Here is a 15,939-nt window from a genome sequence, read left to right on the forward strand (position 1 = left end):
TTTGATCCACAGATGCCACACCCTTAATTCTATACTTTCTGGATCAGAACACAGGGTTACAGATTTAGAAGGTACAGAGATCCTTTGTGGCCAGCCCTGGTCTCTCTTAGCTGTTTCCCAAATGCACCAAGTTCACCTGCCATATCTAATCATCTTCCATGGCAGAAACTAGTCTGTCCTTTTATGTCCTTAAATATGACTGCTCTGTGTCTGCTATGTCATTTGGATTAATGATATTACTCTACCTGTGTGACATTTACTGAGTGTCAGCTTATGCTATGTTTTTAGCAATATTTTCTATATAAACACGAAACTTATTTTTATATTTTTTATTTATGTGAGTACATTTTTGCTATCTTCAGACACACCAGAAGGGGGCATTGGATGCCATTACAGATCCGTCCCATTACAGATCTCATTATAGATCCCATTACGGATAGTTTTGAGCCACCATGTGGTTGCTAGGAATTGAACTCAGGACTTCTGGAAGAGCAGCCAGTACTCTTAACTGCTGAGCCAACTCTCCAGCCCCTTAGCAATATTCTTTTTTTCTTTTTATTATTATTTATTATATGTAAGTACACTGTAGCTATCTTCAGACACTCCAGGAGAGGGTATCAGATCTCATTACAGATGGTTTTGAGCCACTATGTGGTTGCTGGGATTTGAACTCATGACCTTCAGAAGAGCAATCAGTGCTCTTAACCACTGAGCCATCTCAACAGCCCCGCAATATTCTTATGGTATGAAGTTCTATACATCACTGTAGTGTTCATGCTACTGACCATTCTTGACAACAGACATGTATCTGGGTGGAAACTGGGATTTAGAAGGAATATGGAAGTCTTCAGAGGCATGGAACATGTTTTTTATTACAATTGTAGGAGGTAGATCCCTTTGAGTTTTAGAAATTAAAAAGATCTCCATCTCAACAAAGTTGTAAGTGTTCAGCAGGGAAGTGTTTGTTAACTTAATGAACTTGAAAATTAAAAACAGGTTGCCTATGCTTGTGAACTAACTTATTTATATTTATGAACCCCCAGTGCCTAGTTTCCTCTCTTATCCTGTGGTGCCAAATGTGCTCCCATCCACATGCTAAATTTGAATGCTCAGTGTTGAAATTTGAAAGTGGGGCTTTGGGGTTAGGTTAGGTTATGCAGCCTAAGCAGCACGGGTGCTATCAATGTCCCTACTTTTTAAAGACCCCAAAGAGATCCCTTTTACCTTTTACCAAAAGAAGAGACTGAGAAAGTGGTGGGCGCTGCATTATAGAGTGAGCTTTCACCAGATCTACTGGTATCTTCTTGGAAATTCTAGCTCCAGTATCAAGAGCTATGAGAAATTAATTTCTCTTGTTTAGAAGAGTTGTGTGGGGATGTGCTTGTGTAGTCAAGGCAGAATGATGTGTGATATTTTCCTCATGGCCTCAAGCTAATATCAAAAACATTACTCATGTTTCAATTTAGAGGCTGGAGAAATGGCTCAGCAGATAAGAGCATTTGGGGCTCTTGCAGAGGACCAGAGTTCAGTTCCCACCACCTATACCAGGGCAGCTCAGAACTGCATGGAATTCCAGCTCTAGGAGAACTGATGCCCTGCAGTCATGCATGATGCTCAGGTGTGTGTGTGTGTGTTTGTGTGTGTGTGTGTGTGTGTGTGTGTGATTCATACAAAAATAAAATAAATATTTTTTAAATGTTGCAATTTAATTTTATACCTGAGAATAAAAGGTATCTTCACTTTGCTATGCTGTAGAAAGTAAGAAGGTATTCATGCCTGCTGCACGCTCAAAAGATGCATTTCTCCAAGAGAATGCACAAAGAGCCAGGGAGAGTAGATTCTGGGATTCCTCACACTTTTTTCCTTTGAAGTTGCTGCATTCTTGTGCTCCTATTAAGGATATCATGTTCAACAAGTAACCAGTTAAGGAAACAAACTGAGACAAGGAGGGACCAAATGCAGCCACTTCTGGGGACTATGTGAGGCCAAGACGCTCACGACCATGACTACCTACAAAAATCTCAACGTGAAGAACATCCTGCCCAGCCTTGCCCAGGAAATAAAAATGTTCCCAGATGCCCAAACCCACTCTCTTCCTCTAAACCGGTACAATAAAGAACCACAGGGCTCTGAGGTATTTAACAGAGTGGGACACCATATCTTAAAGTCTTTGAGTGCACCATATGGCAAATGCATGCTTTGTTGGGAGTCAAGTTATGCGGGGACCTATCACACTGACAGAGTCATGCCATTAGTGCAGACCCGAGGCTCACTTGTGCCACCAAATCTTTGTAGTTTGATGCATAGCTTAAAATCACCTGGGTAACATTATGTGACACACCAGAACAGCATGACCTGCAAATGCGCGGCAGCTGTTTGATCTTATCATTTTAATGAAGAAAGAACAGCCTACTGGTACATACTGTAGAATTCCTTTCTCCATAGGGAAACACCTTAGTAGACTTGTAAGGGAAAACACAACACACTTCAAAACAAACCTCTTAGCCCTAAGTGAGTTTGCTATTTGTAGGAAACAAGGTTAAAGGCTTTGAGTACAAAAAGCACCAGAGGGCGATTAGCCCATTTCAGGAAGTAAAAGACCTACTCAAAGAGCAAAACAGGTGTGAATGCTTTCAAGTGAGTTCTCTGAAACCCTGGTGTGACTTCTGGGAGCTGGAGACAAGGGAGTTTTTCTGTTGCAAATTGTAAACCATTTACCTTCAAGTGTATTAGCTGCTTTCTTTTCCTCTCTCATCTAATTGCTTGCTAAGCATCCATGAAAAATAAGTCCTGACAGTACTTTATGACTCAGTACTTACCTGGGAAGGAATACACACATTACTTAGTTGCAAGTGTTGGTGTTAACATCAGTTCTTTTGAACTCGATTTTCTTCTAGCCATCCCTGCTGTCATTTCTGAGTCCTCTCTGTTTTACTTGTGTGTGCCTCAGTTTCTCTGACTTGTCCATTACACAGGGCACTGCCACTTACTATGTCCCATTGGCTGCTGATAATTGTTTCTACACGAGCAAGTCAGAGAGGTTCTAGATAGGCACTGGAGCCTGCACCTACTTTTACTACTCCTTAATCACAGTGACTTAACTTTGGTCTCAATTTCTTCACTTGCAACAATGTAGCAATCAACCCATCTCTTGGGCTTGTTTCTATAATTAAACAATATTCTTAATGAAAAGCTTTTGGCAGAGCATGGTGCGAAGAAAGAGCAGAATAAAATAATTGTTAGCTTGGCATTATTCTCCATAGTAACTATTCTCATTTTACTGGCTAAGATAAGAGCCTGCGGAGCCTGGATTACTTGCTCTGAGTAATACAGTTATTTGGAAAATGCATAAACTAAAGGGTTCTTGGCTCTGTTTGCTAGGATGCTCACCCACTGTTTTCAGGAATACTCCAAAGAACAGTGTTGTCAAATTAAAAATTTTGGAATATTCTGTTTTGCATGTTAAAGATGGTAGTTTCTAAGGGCAGAAGAGAGTCAACAGGATAAACTACGTCTTCGAAGTTTTTGTGGTGGAAAATCACAATCATAATTCATTTAGTGAGGCAGTAGTGGGTAGTAATGATGGACTAAAAATGAAAAATATGATGTGAATCTTGGTTTCTCCACCTATTGTGATTGAGAGTTTTGCTGGGTATAGTAGTCTTGGCTGACATTTGTGTTCTCTTAGAGTCTACATGAGATCTGCCCAGGATCTTCTAGCTTTCATGGTCTCTGGTGAGAAGTCTTGTATGATTCTGATAGGTCTTCATTTATATGTTACTTGGCCTTTTTCTCTTGCTGACTTTAATATTCTTTCTTTGTTTAGTGCATTTGGGGTTTTGATTATTTTGTGACGAGAGGTATTTCTGCTCAGGTTCAGTCTGTTTGGAGTTCTGTAGGCTTTTTGTATATTCATGGGCATCTCTCTCTTTAAGTTGGTGAAGTTTTCTTCCATAATTTTGTTGAAGATATTTGCTGGCACTTTCATCTGTAAATCTTTACTCTTATCTATACCTATAATCGTTAGATTTGGTCTTCTCATTGCGTCCTGGATTTCCTGGATGTTCTGGGATACAAGCTTTTTGAATATTGCATTCTCTTTGACTGTTGAGTCAATGGTTTCGATGGTATCTTCGGCATCTGAGATTCTTTCTTCAAACTCTTGTATTCTGTTGTTGATATTTGCATCTATGGCCCCTGACTTCTTCTCAAGGTTTTCTATCTCCAAAGTTGTCTCCATTTGTGATTTCTTAATAGTTTCTTTTTCTGACTTTAGATCCTGGATGGTTTTGCTTAGCTCCTTCACTTGCTTGTTTTGTGTTTTCCTTTAATAGTTTAAGAGATATTTGTGTTTCCTCTTTCATGGCTTCTGGTGTTTGACTCACTTTCTACTGCATTTCTTTAAGTGTTTTTTTTTTTTTTTTTTTTTTTTTTTTTTTTTTTTTTTTTGCTGTGTTTCTTCTTTATTAGCTTCTATCTCTTGAGCCTTATTCTCCTGAATTTCTTTAAGTGATTTTTGTGTTTCCATTATTCGGGTTTCTAGCTTATTCATGTTCCCCTGTATTTCTTTAAGAGATTCATTCATGTCCTTTTTGTGTTCTTCCAGCAGCATCATGAACAGTGATTTTAAATCCAAATCTTGTTTTTCTGGTGTGTTTGTGTAACCAGGACTTGCTGATGTTGGAGACTTTGGTTCAGATGCTGCCATATTGCCTAGATTTCTGTTCCTGCATTTGCCCTTTGCCATCTTGTTATTTCTGGCATTAGTTGGTCTTCTCTCTGGCTGGTTTTTCTGCGTCCTGTGAGGCTGTAGGGCTATTTCTGCAACATTGGATGGCTGGGTTTCCCCTGTTACAGCTTGCTGATGTCCTGTCTTCCTCTTGGGTGCCCTTGGAGCTCTAGTGTGCCTTGCTCCAGATTGTCTGTGTGAACCAGGAGGTGCCCATTTGCTCCTTCAGAGAGTGCTGGTGTTGTATGCTGCGGGGATCTTTTCAGAGTGCTGGTCACTCTGCTGGATAGCCTATCTCCCAACCAAGTTGGTACACACAAGGCTAGCCTAGCTGCTGAGGCCCTGAGTCTAGGCAAAAGCCTGGCAGCCTAAGGCCCAAGCAAAGTTCCCCTTGGGCTATGACTGTTAATTGGTTCTGTCAGGTAGCCAGGATGGTTGCGTGGGCATGATCCCTGAAAGTACTGGGAGAGTCTGCTAGGCTAAAAACCTCCTGGCCAGGATGGCACACAGATGGCCCCCCCGAGCAGCCCAGGGCCCAGGGCCAGTCCAAGGCTTGTCGGGCTTAGACCCTCGCTATGTTTGCCTTGAGCTATGACTCTTAGCCGACTCTGCCTGCTAGAACTCTCTGTCATCCCATAGTCAAAATGGCGGTGCGAGCCAATTGGCACACCAATGCACCTCCTCCCCCCCCCCCCCCGAACAGCCCAGGGCCTGGGTGCAGGCCAACGCCCATCGGGCTAAGACCCCCGTGATGTTGGCCTCAGGTTATATTTGTGTACCTCAGTCTGTCTGATTTCTCTGGTGCCTGAGATGCAAGATGGTGAAAAGTCTCTCTTATCTGACTGGTGGGAGGCAGAGTTCTGTTGTGGCTTCTGTGCATTGAAAGGGGCTGTTAATCTGCCACCGCTTGCAGCCCGGCTGGCCAGCGAAGGTAAATGGTCATGGGTGCAAAGTCTGCCCTGTCACTTTGGTTCCACTGCTGATGGCCCTTTTGCTGAACCAGTTGCTGCTGCTGCTGCTGCCACCACTGCCGAGCTCTGTCCTTTCCTATATAAACATTTTTTAGAGCTAAATTTTTGGAAAATGTAATGATAGGGTAAAATAGTTTGTAATTATATATCTATAACAATTCTGTTATATCATTATAGATGTTATAGATATTTAACGTTATTTGCATATTGGAGTACTTGCATGTTAGATCAGCAGTATCATAATTAATTGGAATTTGAAGGAAATACATACTACTTGTGGCAGGTTTATTTTTCTCACCTGCTGTGGTTCAATATAGAAAAAGAAATTCCTCTGAATCTGTATATAATGATATAATTGTTTGCAAATAATTTTTAAGAAATTCATAAGGTAGAAACCAGCAATGAATGCTTGAGAAGTGTATTGTTGCTGCTCAAACTGGAAGTATCAGGTTTTAATGTACATTTTCTCCTATATTTCCCCTATTCATGGTACAGGTTGGCCATGAAAACTAAAGCGTAAAACCTTAGGACATTCTTTGTATCTTCTAAGTTTTTTATTTCTTAGAATAGAAAGTTAAATTATTATGCTCTGTCTTCACTTTTTTCCATCTTCCTACTAGTTTGACCGATGAAGTCCTACTTAGACCATTCAAATGTTTGTCTAATCCAGAGTTCCAAACTCCGCATTCCTCCACACAAAAGCATCATCATGTATATCACAGCAATATACCAGTCCTTGGAATCAACTTCTGTCTATTTAGGGTTTTATTTTTGCCAAGAGACAGTATGATTATGGAATCGAGTATAAAAGAAAACATTTAATTGAGGCTAGTTTATAGTTTCAGAAGTTTGGTCCATTATAATCCTGATGGAAAATGTGGCAGTATGTAAACAGAAATGATGCTGGAGTAGGAGCTGAGAGTTTTACATCTTAATCTGCAGGCAGCCAAAATAAGACTCCCACAATAGGCCTATCTTGAGCATATGAGACCTCAATGCCCAGCTCCACAATGTCATACTTCCTCCAACAAGGCCACACTCACTCTGTCAAAGCCACACCTTCTAACACCGCCACTTCCTTTGGGTCAAGTATTCAAACACATGACTCTATATCCAAGCCTAAAATTAAATCAATTAAATTAATAATATGTACTATATTAATATAAGTATCATATAATGACCTCAATACATATAAATCATTCATGAAAATCTTATAATCTTACATGAAGAGGAAAAATGCAACCAACATGCAATGAATTGGGAAAAAATGGCTTCCAGTTTTGGCTGACATATACTGTATTAAAACAGACACAGTGGACAATTAGCTATTTTCCAGTGACTTTGATTGTATGTTCAATCATCAGTTTTTTAAGAGAGAAGCAGGAAAATGGGAACGTTTGTGCACTGCACCATATTTTAAAATGTATTACAGACAATCATCTGATCTTATCCATTTTAGAATCAATCAGAAAAGGCAAAAGCACAAGTTTGAGCTTGAGAACGTATCTTTAAAACTGACATGAAAAAATAAACTGTGTTGCAGCAGAACTCAGTTCTTGTGTGTGTGTGTGTGTGAGTGTGTGTGTGTGTGTGTCTGTGTGTATCTGCATATGTAACTGTGTCCTTTTATTGAAAGTAAATTATTTTCTAAAATAGTGTATCATGATTATGGTTTTCACTCCCTCTCTGTCTCCATTCCTCCCTACCCCACTCCCAAATCTGGATCCATTCCCTTTCTGTCTCTCATTGTCTTTTCATTTCAGAAAAGCTGCCTTGCTGATTTCCATAGAAGCTGTACAAGTTTGTATGTGCACAAACTCTAAGAGTACTTACTGTTCTTCTAGAAAACCCATAGCTAGGTCCCAGATTGAGGTACCTGAAGGGAATAATCCCAAAGTCCAATAACTCTAACAACACAGGAATCAATGAAATTCTTCCCAGGAGCACCTACAACATTGCCACATAAACACACACACACACACACACACACACACACACACTCACACACACAATATAAACACAAATGAAACTAAAGATAAATCTTTTTAAAATATTATATATGAAAACTGTAGGTTACTGAGATTTGATTCTCACAAAAAACTGTAAGTACAAAAAAGGTAAAATTTAGATGAAAAGAAGAGATTTGTAATGATATAACATGGAAATTATTTCATAATATATAAAAATTTACATGTTAATGAAAGGATAATAAAAAAAATGGAAGAATATATGACATAGTTTTGTGAACGTTGAGTATTTAAATTAAAATTCAGTATATTTACAAAATTAAAACTTTAGAAATAATAACTCACAGCCACTAGACTTGGGGTAACTTTATGTAATATTTTGAAGAAAATATATGGATATTTATATTTCATTGGATAGAATTGTTAATGGCTTCAATAGGAAATGAGCTCACACTCTACATGGATTGATGGTTCATTCCCTCATTGAAAGAAAATAGAATCAGGTCATTAGGAGCATGATCAAGAATATAGTAATGGATCCTTAATTTAGAGTCACCTTAGAAATAGGATACACATTCAAAGACAACCCGATTTTAAGAATATTTCACCTCTGTGAATTAGAGATTATAGTTTTTCCTGAGACTCTCTTCTCTTCTTTTTTAATAAACATCCCTCTTTCTTTTCTCTCTCTGTTCCCCCTCTTTGATTCTCTTTTCTCCTCCTCTCCCTTCTTTACTTTCTTCCTTTCTTTCCCCTTCTACTAATCAATGGTCACCTCCCCTCCCTCCTTCACCTTTCCTCACCTCTCTTCCCCTGTCATCTATTTTGCCACTCTTCTACACTATTCTCTTAGCAATCTCCTCTTTATTTCTTCATACCCTGACTCTCCTCTCCTCTCCTCTCCTCTCCTCTCCTCTCCTCTCCTCTCCTCTCCTCTCCAAGGTTCCACCTAAAAAGAAAATTCCAGAAATCTAATTAGAAAGTGAAGTTATTTTTTTTCTGAAAGCTAAGAGAAATTCTGAAGATAAAGGATAGTTTTCTGACACAATATATGAAACCTTGGTTCAGGTGATTTGATATATTGTTAAATATATGTTTTTCCCTGTGTCTGTGAGAGTGTGAGCATTTGTGTGTTTATGTCTTTGTGTGTATGCATGTCTATAAGTCTATTTTATGAAAATAGTGTTGTACAATTAGAAGCCATGAGAAACATCAAAATGCTAAATTCAGAGAACAAATTAGGACTGTTTACTATGATACTTTGATTAACAACAATGTGTTTTGTGAACACATTGCATAAGAGATAAAATAGTACATTCCACTGTTTTATCTGAACAGACCAGTGCAATAAACTGGAATGATAGGAACCATTTTTCAATTTCCTAAGACAGGAAAGAGCGATTAAAAGGGGTTAAGTAATTTGTCTGAGGTCACTGAGTCAGTGCTTGGTTTAAGACCAAAGATTGCTTCATATCCACTAAAACTCTCCTTGCTTTTTAAAGAGTGTGAAATATAAATGTCTTCATTGTGCTTGTTATGTTTGTTTCAAGCAAAATTATTAGCGAGAAGGATTTGCTAAGGAATATTGATATTAATGAAAATATAAGGGGAAATGGAATCATGTTTTTTCAAAGAAGAAAAGATGTTTTAGAATCTAAGAAAATGGTATGAAGAAACTGGAAAAGATGATGTGATTGTCATTTAAAAAAATTCAAAAACTGACCTTTTGATAATATAACTATGGAAGTCTTTTCCAGGATTTCAATAGTCATTAATCTTCCTTGTTCTATGACAATTTAGGAAGTTAATTCCTGAACAGGACATTTACTTCTTTATAACCCTTAAGAATGATTCCTGTAGGAGTTCTCTAGTGGAGTTTTTTTGGGTCGCGTAGGTAGACTATCATGTCATCTGTAAATAATGATAGTTTGGCTTCTTCCTTTGCAATTTGTATCTCTTTGACCTCCTTATGTTGTCTAATTGCCCGAGATAGAACCTCAAGTACAATATTGAAAACATAAGGAGAAAGCCGACAGCCCTGTCTAGTCCCTGATTTTAGTGGGATTGCTTCAAGTTTCTCTCCATTTAGTTTGATGCTGGCTACCGGTTTGCTGTATATTGCTTTAACGATGTTTAGGTATGGGCCTTGAATTCCAGTTCTTTCCAAGACTTTAAGCATGAAAGGATGCTGAATTTTGTCAAATGCTTTTTCAGCATCCAATGAAATGACCATGTGGTTTTTTTCTTTCAGTTTGTTTATGTAGTGGATTGCATTGATGGATTTCCATATATTGAACCAACCCTGCATCCCTGGGATAAAGCCTACTTGATCATAGTGGATGATCATTTTGATATATTCTTGGATTCGGTTGGCAAGAATTTTATTGAGTATTTTTGCATCGATGTTCATAAGGGGGATTGGTCTGAAGTTTTCTTTCTTTGTTGGATCTTTGTGTGGTTTTGGTATCAGCGTAATTGTGGCTTCATAGAAGGAATTGGGTAGGGTTGCTTCTGTTTCTATTTTGTGGAATAGTTTGAAGAGTATTGGTGTTAGGTCTTCTTTGAAGGTCTGATAGAATTCTGCACTGAAACCATCTGGTCCTGTGCTTTTTTTGGTTGGAAGACTTTCTATGAACCCTTCTATTTCTTTAGGGGTTATGGGACTGTTTAGATGATCTATTTGGTCCTGATTTAATTTTGGTATTTGGTATCTGTCTAGGAAATTATCCATTTCCTCCAGATTCTCCAATTGTGTTCAGTATAGGCTTTTGTATTAGTCTACCTAAGCGACCCAAAAAACTCCACTAGAGAGCTCCTACAGCTGATAAACAACTTCAGCAAAGTGGCAGGTTATAAAATCAACTCAAGCAAATCAGGGGCCTTCCTATACTCAAAGGATAAGCAGGGAGAGAAAGAAATTAGGGAAATGACGCCCTTCACAATAGCCATAAACAGTAGAAAGTACATTGGGGTGACTCTTACCAAACATGTGAAAGATCTGTATGACAAGAACTTCAAGACTCTGAAGAAGGAAATGGAAGAAGATCTCAAAAAATGGGAAAACCTCCCATGCTCATGGATCGGCAGGATCAATATAGTTAAAATGGCCATTTTGCCAAAAGCAATATAAAGATTCAATGCAATACACATCAAAATCCCAACTCAATTCTTCACAGAGTTAGAAAGAGCAATTCTCAAATTCATCTGGAATAACAAAAAACCCAGGATATCTAAAACTATTGTCAGCAACAAAAGAAATTCTGGGGGAGTCAGTATCCCTGTCCTCAAGCAATACTACAGAGCAATAGTGTTAAAAACTGCATGGTATTTGTACAGTAACAGGCAGGCAGATCAATGGAACAGGATTGAAGATCCAGAAATGAACCCACACACCTATGGCCACTTGATCCTTGACAAAGGGGCTGAAAACATCCAATGGGAAAAAATAACCTTTTCAACAAATGGTGCTGGTTCAACTGGAGGTCAGCATGCAGAAGAATGCGAATTGATCCATCCTTGTCTCCTTGTAGTAAGCTCATATCCAAATGGATCAAGGACCTCCACATAAAGCCAGACACTCTGAATCTAATAGAAAAGAAACTGGGAAAGACCCTTGAGGACATCGGTACAGGGAGAAAGTTTCTGAACAGAACACCAATAGCGTATGCTCTAAGATCAAGAATTGACAAATGGGACCACATAAAATTACAAAGTTTCTGTAAGGCAATGGACACCATCAAAAGGACAAATCGGCAACCAACAAATTGGGAAAAGATCTCCACCAATCCTACATCAGATAGAGGGCTAATATCCAATATATATAAAGAACTCAAGAAGTTAGACCCCAGAAAACCAAACAACCCTATGAAAAAATGGGGTACAGAGTCAAACAAAGAATTTTCACCTGAAGAACTTCAGATGGCGGAGAAACACCTTAAAAATGCTCAACTTCATTAGTCACTAGCAAAATGCAAATCAAAACAACCCTGAGATTTGACCTTACACCAGTCAGAATGGCTAAGATTAAAAATTCTGGAGAGAGCAGGTGTTGGGGAGGATGTGGAGAAAGAGGAACACTCCTCCACTGCTGGTGGAGTTGCAAATTGGTGAAACCACTCTGGAAATCAGTCTGGCGTTTCCTCTGAAAACTGGGTACCTCACTTCCAGAAGATCCTGCTATACCACTCCTGGGCATATACCCAAATGATTCCCCAGCATGTAATAAGGATACATGTTCCACTATGTTCATAGCAGCCCTATTTATAATTGCCAGAAGTTGGAAAGAACCCAGGTATCCCTCAACAGAAGAGTGGATGCCAAAAATGTCATATATATACACAATGGAGTACTATTTAGCCATTAGAAACAATGAATTCATAAAATTTTTAGGCAAATGGATGGAGCTGGAGAACATCATACAGAGTGAGATAACCCAGACTCAAAAGATGAATCATGGTATGCACTCACTAATAAGTGGATATTAACCTAGAAAACTGGAATACCCAAAACATAATGCACACATCAAATGAGGGACATGAAGAACGGAGGAGTGGCCCCTTGTTCTGGAAAGACTCAGTGAAGCAGTATAGAGCAAAATCAGAACAGGGAATTGGGAATGGTTGGGTGGGAAAACAGGGGTAGGGAAGGGGACTGATGGGACTTTCGGGGACTTGGGGTCCTGAAAAGGGGAAATCATTTGAAATGTAAATAAATATATCAGTAAATTAAATTAAATAAATTTAAAAAAAGAATGATTCCTGGGCTCAGTTCTCAGGGCTTTTACAGAAATACTAAGAAATCAGGAACATAAGTCCCTCCTACTATAAAATTGAAATCCTTATTTAAACTGTTGAATACTTTCTGAAATTTTGTACCTTATAGTGCTTCAGACAGAATTTTATTTCCCAATTATCAAAATAATTTAAACAAACTTAGATATTTTGGTTGTTTTGAGAAGCTAGGATTGCTATAATACTGGATGTGTTGTACACTCAACATTAATGTGTACATCACTATAACTGAATATCAGGTGTTCCCTGATAAATTAATGCCACATCAAACCAGTTGACAACTGACTGAAATTACAAAGCTTTGGTCCTTGGATTTGAAATGGCAAGGCATAGAGCTTTCCGGCAGGCTGATCTGAGGACAATTTTGTGGGCTTTGTTGAGTTAGTCCAGGCCTGTCATTAGAGTCCATAGCCTGAGAGAAAGGAAACATCTAGACCTAAATCAGAAATCATATATTCGGGAATTGGCAGGGACAAAAATCTGGCTTATAAGACTCTTTATTTAAAATCATAAATATTTGCTGAAATAGTTACTCTAATATGATAAAGAGAAACTCCAATTATCTAAACTAAGAATTACTGTGTATTAGCTGGTTTTGTGTGTCAATTTCACACAGGCTGGCGTTATCACAGAGAAAGGAGCTTCTTTTGGGGAAGTGCATCCATGAGATCCAGCCCTGGGGCATTTTTTTTTTTAAATTCGTGACCAAGTGGGGAGTGTCCCTTATGGATGGTACCTTCTCTGGGCTGGTAGTCTTAGGTTCTCTAAGAGAGCAGGCTGAGCAAAACAGGAGAAGCAAGCCAGTAAGAAACATCTTTCCATGGCCTCTGCATCAGCTCCTACTTCCTGACCTGCTTGAGTTCCAGTCCTGACTTCCTTTAGTGATGAACAGTAATGTGGATGTGTAAGCTGAATAAACCCCTTTCCTTCCCAACTTGCTTCTTAGCCATATTTGTACAGGAATAGAAACCCTGACTGAGACAAACTATTTAAGGAATTCTAAGTTAGCAGAGTGAGTTTTTATTAAAGTTGTAAGGTTTCTTGAATGTAGGTCTACCTGCCTTCAAAAACATACCTAGGTTTCTGGAACTGATATCTGTAAATAGATATTTTCAAAATCAACTATTGTCATTTATAAATGCATTGTTTTTCCCTGAAATATTAATGATTGTCCAACATTACTTTAAGGCTTTATAGATTTCAATTTTGGAAATTTTTTCAATGTTATATATAGTATCACATATTATTAAAATAAAACAAAATACTAAGTTTAGTTTCTTCATAATTTACAGTAGTGAGTCATCTTAAAACTTTCATCTTTCTTAAATAGGATGTGACATTATCTGTAATTTTCCATCTGGGAGGATATTTTACACACTTTAGTTCAGGTCTGGTATCTTCTTGTACATATATATGTCTGAGTATCTTGTCCAGAAAAGTCATCCTGGTAGCATAAGGACTGTGTTTCTCCCTTCCTCCACTCCTTCTTCCAAAGGCCCTCAGTGCAACGTCCTTCCTCTAAGAAGATGAATAGGTAATGTCTGTTTGAATCCTCTCTTGATGAATAGCTTATATTTCCTTCACTTTAAAAAAATTTTCTTAAGTATAATGTTCACCTAAAATGTATAAAAGCTATAAAATTTTATATATATAAACATTTTATGTGTTCATTTACGAATAATAATTGTAAATTACTTAGCATAGTCGAAAAATTACCCAATGTATTCAAACTATTTTGGTGTTTTCTATTATCTACTATTAGTGCAAGTTTTGTTGAAGTGTGAAAATAAACCAGTATGATGACATAAGTTTAATCCCTTTACTTTTGAGACATGAGTGAGATTGAAGCCTGGGTGGGCTGCATAGGGACTGTCTCAAAATCTTTAAAACATAAAAATGAAATGTGTGTTGTATTACATGGAAAAATGTGGTATTTAAGTGCACTGTGAACATTTTTTAATCATATATGTAATATAGGCATGGTAGAGAAAATAATATGGAGTTATATTCATTGCTTTAACCATGAACAATTACTAGAAATAAAGAAAAATGCGTGTGGTCAAGGAACAGGTTTCACATGTTTTTAAAATCCTCAGAAAACTAGAAAATACTTAAACACCTTTTCATATATAAATTAGAAGAAAAGAGTAAATTTTCAACACAAAATAAAGGACATATTATCACTCCCATATTTTTATGGTAAGGTTGATAAACAGCAATGAATCTGTAAGTGAAATTATTGCAGTTTTTATCTATTGGAATAATTCTGTAATGATCATAGAATACAGGAATGGAAACAATATTCTTATCATCATTGGTGGCATCTTTGAAGATCCATGGTATCATGGCTTTTCTCTTTTCAGTTTTAAATCTCTTAATATCTATGTGATCAATCTCTTTTGAAATTGCAGAAATTGATTACAAGACAATTTTCATGAAAATATGTCAATCTTAGAAACATTTGAATCATTCAGGATAATATCATCTACCCAGAAAATGACTTTTTACAACATGATTGAAAATACCTGATCTAAAGAAGCACACTTACTTTTAGTATTTACTTTTGTTTTAAATTATTATGATCTAAAGACACTCCTGTTTTTGATTGTACAGTTTTTGAATGTTATTTCTTATCATTTCATGTGTGTAAATGTGCATCCCTTCACATGCAAGTGGAAATCAAAGGGCAACTTCTAGTAGTCAATTAACACCTTTCAGTGTTATTAAAGCATGGTATCTGTTTGTATGCGACTAAATAGAGGCTTGAGGGCACTAGTAGGTACTTTTCTATTAAATGATAAAACACAATGAGCAAAATGACTTTTGTATGTACTTTTATTTTGGTTACAATTCAGTGGGGATAGGAATTCATTATGGCAGGAAGACAAGTTTCAGGAGTGGCCCAAAGAGTAGGTACCTGTGAGATCACATAATATATCTATTTATTTACAATTAGATTCATTTAATTTTGAGTATGGATGTTTAAGTTTTGTCCTGCGTGTATGTTTGTGGAGTTCGTACATCCATCGCCCAAAGAGGCAAGTTTGTATCAGTCTCACATGGAACTTTAGTTACAGATAGCTGTGAGCCACCAAACTGTCACGAAGGAAATAGATAATATTGTGGGAATAACTAGTGCTGATTGTCACTGAAGCATCTTTTCATCCCTGAGATAACATAGTTACCTGTATCTTGTCCTCATGACGGTACTTCTTCTGACGAGACCATATCGGTTAAAAACTTCAGAAATGACAAAACCAACTAGGGAATAAATGTTCAAATGTCTGGGCTTAATGGGAAACAGGTTTTAATTATTTAAAGCACCACACAGGCCAACTATCCTCCAAGTAATTGTCCTGGTTTATCTTCTGAAATGGTGGCAGGGGGGTAGTATTATAGAGAGATAGCACTCCATTTGGAGGCTCAGGGAACTGAACACATGTCGTTAGGCTTGAAAAGCTTTATATTTATTAATATTAATA

At 37.6% G+C, this 15,939-nt stretch overlaps 1 pseudogene; it reads left to right on the forward strand.

The window, feature by feature from the left end:
• The window catches only part of LOC127673536 (ensconsin-like), a 404,593-nt pseudogene that overhangs the window by 33,739 nt on the left and 354,915 nt on the right, over positions 1-15,939 (forward strand).

The sequence above is a fragment of the Apodemus sylvaticus genome, chromosome 23 (assembly GCF_947179515.1).
Source record: "Apodemus sylvaticus chromosome 23, mApoSyl1.1, whole genome shotgun sequence".
NCBI lineage: Eukaryota > Metazoa > Chordata > Mammalia > Rodentia > Muridae > Apodemus > Apodemus sylvaticus.